Raw genomic sequence first — 10,958 nt, forward strand, 5'->3', positions numbered from 1 at the left:
TCTAGGGTGGCTTATTGCCTGAGCAGTTCGTAATGGGTGAGACAAGATCAGTGCAATCTAAGTATATGAAGTAAATTAAGGGGTTAAGACCATTGTTTGGTTCAGAATGAGGTGATAGTTCTTGCCAGAAGTATAGACCCAATGAATTGTTGATTCGGCGGTGTTATGAATTTATACAGATCTCATCCGTCATATCGGTATTGTAAGAATTTGAACAAGACCTATGTATGTCATGCAGAGCATGGGATGTGTAATGATTTTTCTTCTAGATGGGATCAATGGAAGTTCTTGACTAGTTGAGTACGTAAACGTTCATGGTTAGGAAAGGAGGTGAATTCCTCATGTTACCTTGGGATGGTAAGGTATATGCGATATGTTGTGAAGGGTTGAGATTTGCGTGTGTAAGGTTACAGTTCAGTTCTGAATGGAAATTCATAACATTCTTAGGCGGTACGGGCAGCTTTAGGTGATTAGAGAAATGAGCTTCAGATGATTAGGGTGAATGATCTTCAGATGATTAAGGAAATGGTATTGCTAATTGGAAGTGATTTGATGAGAGTATATGTCTCAGAAAAAGGTAATGTGATTAAACTGATGATATTTCGGTAGTATTGCGGCATGTTCTTGGTGGGTCCATTGGTGGTATTCGAGTTTGCTTGGTAGCACAGGGAAATTTTGAGTATCTGCCGTGGAATGATTGGGTATCAAAGGTGTGCATGTATTCGCACGGTGGAAACTGGAATCAGGTATGATGATTTGTGTGCCATATGGAGTTGGAGACTGGGAGTTCTCATGTACAGGCTAGGTTGTGGTGGTGGATCGTGTGTATTCGGCACCGTTTAGCGGCAATCAGGATTTGGAGGCTCGAGTGGATCTTTGTTTGCTGGTATGTTAGATTTTGGATGTGATGTCGGAATTCAGACTGGTTGTCTTAGTGTTGAGTGATTCTGAACTATTGCGCTACGGGCAATACCGAAAATGCCACGGGTTGAGTGATGAAGTGCATTGGATTATGTTCTAGCAGAGTGGTTTATATTTCAAAGGACCAGCGGACGGTTGGGAAGGATTGCTTTCTTAATTGGGCATTCGTGATGGATGTCAGTGCAAAGGTTGCTATCATTAATTCAGTTCCGGTGTTAGGGGACTTTTTAGATGAGTTTCATATGGCTAGGCATGTTACCGGGCGAGGTTGTTGATTTCGGTATTAATTTGGTGCTGGGCACCGGATCGTCTGGCTCCGATAGGAGTTGTAGTAGTGGAAGTCAAGCGGGATGAGTAATTGGGTGTTGCTCGGTGAATAACGTACCGGTTATGTTCTATCAGGTTTGCATGGTGTGTGTTATTTGTTTCACCATGGGTGTAATGATTTGCTTTGGCTCCAGACATCAATTGAGCATGGTTGTCGATTTCAAGCATAGTGACTTGAGGTGTTTCCTGTGGAGTAGTATTTGGATAGGAACGCGCGTTACAGCAAAGCTATGTGGAAACATGACATTGCGGGTCAAATTTGTGTGTCATGTTTCTATGATGTGAGACAGGGTCTTAGCCTTGTGTTGTGGCAGTACTGGTGAGCTTGAGGTACAGCTCTCTTAGCTGAGTCATTTTCATGAATTGAGTATGTTCGGACCGTTTCTTATTGGTGTACGTATTATGCAAGTTGTGGCTTAGGCATGTATTGATGTGTCATGTCACCTGAGTAGTGTGTTTGGTAAGAAGAGATCGTTGAAATCATTAATGAATGCGAACGGATTCAATTTCAGTATGTGTGATGGGTAAATATTGAGGTTCGATTCAAAATTTGCTATGGTAATTACCAGGAGAGAAATGACTTCATGAATGGTTGACATAGGAAATGGTTATGATTTATTGTGTGTTTCTTTTATCATTGGCAGTATGTGAAAGTGTTGGAATGAGGCTTTAGTTGTTAAGAGGTTTCCTATCGATATTCGATTATTATGTGCAGCTATTGTGAATAGAAATTATCATTTCGAGTGTTTGAGTTATGTGATATATTAGATAATTGCACCTGATGTTGCAGGTATGGGTTATTACAGCTGGTTCGGGCTTATTCTGAGTATGGATGTGAAGTTCTAATCTTGTGTATGATTTCGGAAGGTGCAGTGTGGTTCTATGGTTTATGGACTAGATGGATTGTGAAATTTCAGCTATGTTGTGTTATCGGACCTATGCGAGATAGGGTAGTGTGGGATCACCCACGGGTATATTCTTGGTAAAGTCGTTCAGCTATTGGTTGGCTTCTAGGACAACTCTGGGTACGCTCGAGGCAGCTCCTGATAGCTGAAAAGTAGTAAAGGAGACTCCACTAGTCTCCAGAATACTTGGCGTGCGGGAAAATATGCTAGCACATATCCAAGAAGTCCTGATCATCCTTGCGACGACCCAACCCGTCGTCTCGTGAGTTACTGCCCTATTTTCCCCATTTCCTATTTCTTTATGTTTTATTATCAGTGTTGGGTGTGAACGAGTTGATTTGGATTGGTTTTAGTAGGAAATGAGACCCTTAGTCTCTTTAAGGAAGGTTTGTTTTGAAAAAGTCAACTGCACGTTGACTTATGTGTTAGAAGGCTTGGATTTGAATCCCGATGATTCGGTTAGCTTCGGGGGATGATTTGTGACTTAGGAGTGTTATCGGAAGTAATTTTGGAGGTCCGATGTAGAATTAGACTTGAATTGGCGAAGTTAGTATTTTGGTGAATTCCGGTTGATAGGTGAGATTTTGATCCGAGAGTCGGAATGGAATTTCGAGAGTTGTTGTAGCTTCGTTAGGTGATTTGGGATATGTGTGCAAAATTTCAGATCATTCGGACGTGGTTTGGTCGGGTTTTTGATCGAAAGTGTATTTCGGAAGTTTTTAGAAAATTAGGCTTGAATTCGATGAGTTTTGGGTAATTTGATGTTGTTTGAGGTGTTTTGATGATTGGAAGAGGTTTGAATAATGTTATGAATTATGTTGGCATGTTTGGTCGGGGTCCCATGAGGCTCGGATAAGTTTTGGAAGAGTTTTTGGAAGATTTTTGTCGTTTGAGCATAAGCATGTAATGATCCAAAGGTCCATTTTTAGTTCTAGAGATCGAAATTTTATTTCGAGATTTCCAGAATTTAAATAATGAATTATAGGAGTGATCTGGAAAGTTTGGTCTAATTTCATCAAGTCGCGATTGGGTTTTTGACACGAAACATGAGTTAATTGTTTAACGAGCGAAATGGATATCGCACTGAGCAAACGAGCTCCGAATTGAGTTTCGATTGAAGGACTATGTTTGTATCATTATTTGTGACTCATAGGAACAAGAATCATCGAATTCCGAGTTCGTATGATGGAGTTAGAGCCATTTTAGTAAAAAGAAAAGTGCTGCAATTTCTTTGGCTGCTGCTGTATTTTTTTAGCAGCGTGAACAGTAACCGCGCGTGAACAGTGACCACACGCATGAACAGTAACAGCGAGGGTGAACAGTACTTCCGAAAAATTTGAGTTTACAAAACACTTCATCCGCGATTTTGGGTCATTTTTCCTCCATGGTTGATCATTTTGAGAGCTTCTTGGTGGAGATTAAAGAGGGATTCAAGGGGGAACGACTTGAGGTAAGTTTCTTGGACTTAGAACTCGTTTTTATTGTGAATTCCACCTAGAGATTCATGAAATATAAGCCTACAAATCAAGAACTAGGGCTTGAATTTTGAAACCAAACAATTAGGATTTTATGGGACATTTGAACTCGGATTTGGGAGTTCTTGGTATGTATAGACTCGTGGCGAGACAAGGAATCCGGTGATGTTAATTTTCTGATTTTTTGAGACGTGGGCCCGGGGCTCGGGTTTTGTCAAATTCGTGAATTTTGATATTTTTTGATTGCTTTCGATTGGGTATTGTCTCTTTAGCATAATGCGACATATTCGTTGTGATTTTGGGCAGTTTCGTCGCACAAGGAGGGTAATTTGAGAGGCAAGGGCATAGCGAGCTAGACTTTGACCGTCTTGAGGTGAGTAATTGATGTAAATGATGTCCTGAGGGTTTGAAACCCCGGAATTTCACATTGTAACGCTATATTGAGGTGACTTGCACGCCGGATAACGGGCGTGGGGTAGAGCACCGTTGGGGATTGTGACTTGGTCCATCCCGAGAGATGTTTTTACCGTGTTTTCTACTTGAACTAAATTGAGAATCATCCTTACTTGGATTTAATTGTTATATTTGGGCTTCTTGCCAATTATTTGAATCCTTCAGGGATTGATATCACTGCTTTCGCATATTTTGCATATCATTTGACCTCAGTCCAAGGTTTTAAATACTGTTTTGCAAACTCAGCCATCTTTCTAAGATTTGAAAACTTAAATGATATTTCTAAATGATATTTCGGGATGAGAACTACTGTTTTACAAATGCCAAAGGGGCTTATGATGATTTCTGGACTGAGCATGGATCGGGCTATGCGCCGCAGCAGTGTTATATTGATATTGAGGCCGAGAGCCTGGTTGATTACATTGATATTGAGGCCGAGAGCCTGGTTGATTACATTGATATTGGGCCGAGAGCCTGGGTGATTATACTGAGATTGATATGAGGCTAAGGGCCTAGATTTGATGCAACGAGATGGCTTGATATTGCGCTTGTGATGTAGGAGCCCCTCCGGAGTCTGCACATACCCCCCAGTGAGCGCCATCGACGATAAATAAATGGATGGCTCGGGCTGCACGCCGCAGTGGGTACTAGAGTGTACCATCATATGCAGTGCATTGCACTCATGCATTTGTTTTTATCTGTTATACATGTCTCAGTATTTGGTACTCTGACTTAATTGACTTGTTGCTTCACTATTTATTGTTCTAAACTGCCAGTTATAGCTTACTTTGTATTTTTCCATGATTTCTTATTCTCAGGCTTTATTTATGTTTATTACTCACTGGGTCAGAGTACTCACATTACTCTCTGCACCTTGCGTGCAGATCCAGGTACACAACAGGCTAAGTGAGGAATTGTTTAGCTGAGCAGGCAGTATCCGGGAGTATTAAGGTAGTTGCATGGCATTCGCAGCCTTGATCTCTACCCTCTATCTCTATCTTTTATTCCGTATTTTTCCTAGACAGACTTGTAATAGGTGGATATTCTGTATTAGAGGCTCATATTTGTAACACCGGATTCTGTTGGGCTATGGTGTGGTATTTTAATTGAACTTCCGCAGATTTTATTATTAATTATACACTTGAATGAAATGACTTAGTAAATTCTCTATGATATTTATCTATAATCTGAATAAGAATTTGGGATAATATTGTTGAATGGTCGGGCTTGCCTAGCAGTGTATTGGGTGCCATCATGACCGGGGTTGGGATCGTGACAATCCTCTAACTCAGCCCCATTAAATGATGGAGGCTGGAGCCTCCCAAATCTCTCTAGTCTCTTTTACTCCTCATCACTCATAGTGTGACCCACCTGGGCCTGAGCAACTACAACCGGTTGGGCTGGTAGTACCTCCGGTGTCTGAAGTCCCTGCACTACTTGCTCTGGAGTACGGGCGGCGGGAGTCTGAGTACCTCCATCGGCCTGAGAAATGGATGGCGCAGCCTGAACAGATACCGGCTGAGCAAGGCTAGTGCAAATAATCAATATATGGGCTAAAGCCTCGTGAAGACCTGGAATCACAATAGGCAGAACTGGTGCCTGACCTGGTCCCACCGGCTCAATTACATCTGGAACCTGTTTTTGAGTTGGAGCAACTGGTGGGTCTACATGTGCTGCTCTAGCTGTTGTACGAGCTGCACCTCGGCCTCTACCGCATCCCCGGCCTTTCGTGGCCCTAGCTGATGGTACTGGTGGTCGTCCGCCTGATCCGGTATCATGTGTCCTCACCATATGTGAGAGAATAGAATAATAGAAGTTTAGTTCCTGGAATCAACAATTCGCACGACAAGAATATGAAGTTTTCCTAAGGGTTCGGCAGCCCCTCGAAGATAAGTACAGACGTCTATGTACCGTTTCGCAAGACTTTACTAAACTTGATCATGACTCGTAAGACCTATGTAACCTAGGCTCTGATACCAACTTGTCACGACCCAAACTCGACATATCATGATGACGTCTATCATGATACTAGGCAAGCCGACATACTCACACATACCAACATTTATAAATTCAAAATATACTGAAATATGTTTAAGTAAGTAAAATCTCATAAAAGCTGAACGAAAACGCCACAATCAATATAGAATTTCCAAAAATTCCGGAATCACTGAGTGCATGAGCATCTATACAATAACATAGTCTGATACAATGTCTAATAAAGTAGAACAAAATAAGTAAAATAGAGAGATAAGGGAGGAGAGTCAAGGTCTGCGGACGCCAAGGCAGCTACCTCGATAATCTCCGAACAACTGAACTTCGAGATCAGTAACCATCGTGCCCGAAAATACCTGGATCGACACACGAAGCGCAGGGTGTAGCGTGAGTACAACCAACTCAATAAGTAATAAGTCTAACCATTAGGCTGAAAGTAGTGACGAATCCGAACAATACGACCCAAGTACAGAATTAAACAGTACAGAATCGACTGAATCGCAATTACTACGGTACACGCCCGCACGCTGTCACCTAGCATGCGCGTCATCTCAACACCAATCACATAGATTGGAATGCGAAGGTTCAAAGATGTGAATTGATTGTCTCATCAGGGAGAGTTAATACGCGTTGTACTCTTTTTTCCTTACAAGGTTTTGTCCTACTAGGTTTTCCTTGCAAAAATTTTAACGAGACAACCAAAAGGCGTATTGTTAAATATGTGTACTTTTTTTCCTTCACTAGAATTTTTTTCCAGTGAGTTTTATTGTAGCTAAGGTTTTAATGAGGCACATTATCTGGTGAATAAACATTCAAGGGGGAGTGTAATAAATAGTATTTTATTTATGGTGAATGTCTATATTTTATAGAGATTTTAGGATTTGTTACTTTGTGACCAAGTCACTTTTTCTCTATAAATAATGGAGTTTTATTTCATTGTAAATCATCTCAAATCAATCAAAATTTTCTCTCTACTTTTCTCTGTTATACTTTTCTTTGTTATACTTTTCTTTCTTCTTTTATTGTTTCATCACTTAATTAGCTATTTATCCAAAAAAAAACTGTTTTAATTTTATCCCTTTGAATACAACGCTTATAAAACTTGCTTTAAAGGAGTATTAGGCACAATATTTTATAGCGATAAGAGAAGTATTCTTCTTCTTTCTATCCATAATCCATGCATTATTGCTTCTATTTCTTACTAGTTTGTAGTTCCCAAAATTCTAAGAACTTTTTAGATGGCAAACTACGTAAACCTATTTTATAGGGCCGGATTTGGATAAATTATTGTGAAAGTGCATCTAAAAGGATAAGATTTTATGCCATGACAATACCAGCTACGTTGACCCTTTCCTGATTTCTTTGGACAACTAGATATCAACGACATTGATGTTTATTACTGATTGGTTCAGTTTCTTTAAATAAATCGTTGATAAAATATTTTAATAACTGTTGTTTTCTGTGCTAATACTATATTACTTGTCAATTTTTCGTTTGTAAACTTGTGGATATAAAGCTATCCAAATCGAGACATGTATTTTATCTCCATACACAATTCCAACCTTGAAGGTGCAATATCTAAACCTTATTGTCTCTGTTAATTTAAATTTTTAGAATTAGATTTTTTTCTTTTCCTCATATTTATTAGTTAGTATGTATAACAGATGTCCAAAATTTGAGGATGTATATGTACAAGTCTCGACCCAAAATATAATGAAAATAAAGAAGAATTTTCTAGCATATATAAGTTGGAATATTTTTTGTACTTCTTTTCACCCTGTTAAACAGCACCAATTAACAAATTACTATGACAAGAACGCTTAATTGAGAATAAATTTCACCCTGCACGTACCTTCAGATTAGCTTAATGAATCAACCCTTTCAATTAATAGTCACTAAGGTACCAAAAGCTACCACATAAAAGTCCTACTTGTCAACTAATTAACGGTTATTAATATTGGTGAAACTTTAATTGACATCATTAATCCAGGAATAATTTCTTATCTATTTGGTGATATATCATTGACATGAGTAATAAGAATTTCATGAGTAAAATACTTGATTACTCGAAGCAGTAAATAAAGCCATTTGCACTATATTTTACTATTATAGAAGGTAATGTCCATCTTTCAAATAGCTTGCTTAGCCGAGCTTCTTCCAAAGCCAAAAATAATTTTTTTCTTTCAAAAAGTAATTTTTCCCCCTTAACTTGAGGTATTTGACCAAGTTTCTTTGGGGGAAAAAGTGCTTTTAGGAAGAAGTAGAAGTAGTTTTGGGGTAGCAGAAAAAAGTAGATTCTTCCCAAAAGTAGAAGTTGAAGTAATTTTGACTTTTTTTCTAGCCAAAAACACCCTTAACAAATATAGTATACATCAGAATAACCTTACTTATTTTAAATTATCTTAAAGAATTAAAATTCTTTTCAATTTTATTTTCATATTTTACTAAAATAAAATGAAGAAACTTAGTTATTGTTTTTTAATAATAAATATTTGATATATTTATTATTAAAAAATATGTTAACTATTAAGTAAATCTCTTCATGTCCTTATTCATAATTTGATACTTAATTACTTTTTGAAAAGCTTGGCCAAACACAAATTATTGTTCAAAAGTGTTTTTCAGATTGATTAGCCAAACCCAAACTGTTTTTCTCAGAAGTACTATTTCAAAAAGTACTTATAGAAAAAATATTTTTCAAAATAAACTGATTTTTTCATCTTGGACAAACAAGTTATAGGGCCTAAAGCTTAGTCTAGAGTTTGAAGCGAAGAATTTACACTTTTTTTTTTTTGTGTAAATAAATCAATGTTAGAATACATCGAAAGCTAATTAACACACAGACATGCACTATGCCGTAAGTAAATTAAGAAGGTTAGATATTTTCGACAGCGTTATATTTTTTGTTGAAATATATATAGGTTGACTTCTTCAGCTTCACGTGTTGTGAAACTGAAATAATGCAAAAATTGACGTAAGAAACAAGAAACAAAGTAGAGGCATATTCTGTGGTTAGCTGGTTTTGCTTCGATATCTGGAAAATTAATCTTTGTTTAGAGACTCAGGAAATTTGGCCTCTGGAGCTATCAACTTTCTCAACTTCAACTTGACATCACTATATTGAATTTGTCTTTTAATTTTTGACCTTATCAATTTGGAATTTGGATGACGGCTTTTGTTCTTCACAAAAAGTAATGTCTTTAGTCCTAAAGTATTAATTGGCATATGAGACTCAGCATGAAAGCAAAATCTTATTGAAAATATTACTACATGTTGCAACTTTGATGTTGTTTAAGTTTCCATTATTCTCCCTTCCAATAAAGAACAATTATTTGACTATCTTAAGAATGTTTTGCAGCGATAATTTAGATAAATAGGCATTTTTATTTGGTGTTTAGTTCCGACTCTGGAGCCCGATTAATTTGGACTTGCACAGGAAAATCCGATTAACAAGTGCTCAATTCAATTTTCAGGGTGAGAATCCGAAACTCTGGTTAAAGACGGAAGAGTACTTATTGTTCTACCGCAAACTTTCGGTGGTAGATAAATATAATGGATTTTCTACTTCCGTCCTCTCTAATGCTATATTTTTTCTTGAGGATGTTTTCAAATGTTGAGCATCCACAGCCCTTGTTACGATCCGGAATTCTCACCGTCGGGACCGTGATGGCGTCTAACATTTCACTTGCTAGGCAAGCCAATGTTAGAGATCATTAAACCAATTCTTAAACCTTTCAGTGACTAACAACAATTAAACCATAACAAGTTGAAAAGAGTGCGGAAATCCATAACAATCTTAGTATATAAAGCTACCCAAAATCTGGAGTCATAATCCACGAACTTCTAAGATTTAACTACAAGATCATGTCTGAAGGAAATAAAAATATTTTGGATACAAAAGAAACAGTAGAGAGAATATATGGAAGGGGACGTCAGGGCCTGCGGACACCAACAGGTCTACCTTGGGTCTCCGATCAGATTAAGCCAGCAGCTAAACTCAGGATCAACTCGGACCAGTACCGAAATTTGCACAGAAAGTGCAGAGTGCAGTATCAGTACAACCGACCACATGTACTGGTAAGTGTCGAGTCTAACCTCGACTTGAGGGATTAGGTCTTATTTGCCTATTTGCTACGTGTTTGAATGTTGAGTACAACGTATAGGTGAGGTGACGAGTACTTATGCATTGTTGTCGAGTCATAGCATGCGAGTGAGTCTTATTCATGAAATTGTAGCTTTTCGTGATCATATTACACATGCTTAGACTAGCTTATCGTTATGTTGATCGTTCTTATTATATTTGACGGATTTTGGTATTGATTGAGTATTGATTCAAAGTTGAGGTTGGTATTGTGGAACCAAATGTTGAAGTAAGACTTGTTCTTGATATTTCTATCTCCCTGTTGTTATTGTTAATTATTTTGGTGAGGGAGAGTGTTAATGCACGAAGGGTGATGTCGTGCCATGATTTGTGAGTGTTAGTGCACGAAGGGTGATGCCGTCCCATGATTTGTGAGTGTTAGTGCACGAAGGGTGATGTCGTGCCATATTGTGAGTGTTAATGCACGAAGGGTGATGTCGTGCCATGACTTTGTGAGTGTTAATGCACGAAGGGGTGATGCCATGTCGTTTCTTTTTGATTATATGGTGAGGTTGAGAGTAAAAACATGAAGGGTGATGTCGTGTACTTTCTCTTGCTGTGGTTACTTGTCCTTATCTGTTCTAATTATATCGGTTTATCAAAGTTTTTAATTCTGTTGTGATCCTTTATGTTGTAATCCCCTCAACATGTACCCCTCCCAATATTGCTCGTCTAGTTTCTTTTATTACTGTTATTGGTATATATATTGTTATTCTGCACAGGTTTGTTTTATGGGTGTCTTTT

Source organism: Nicotiana sylvestris, chromosome 4 (assembly GCF_000393655.2).
Source record: "Nicotiana sylvestris chromosome 4, ASM39365v2, whole genome shotgun sequence".
Classification (NCBI taxonomy): Eukaryota; Viridiplantae; Streptophyta; class Magnoliopsida; order Solanales; family Solanaceae; genus Nicotiana; species Nicotiana sylvestris.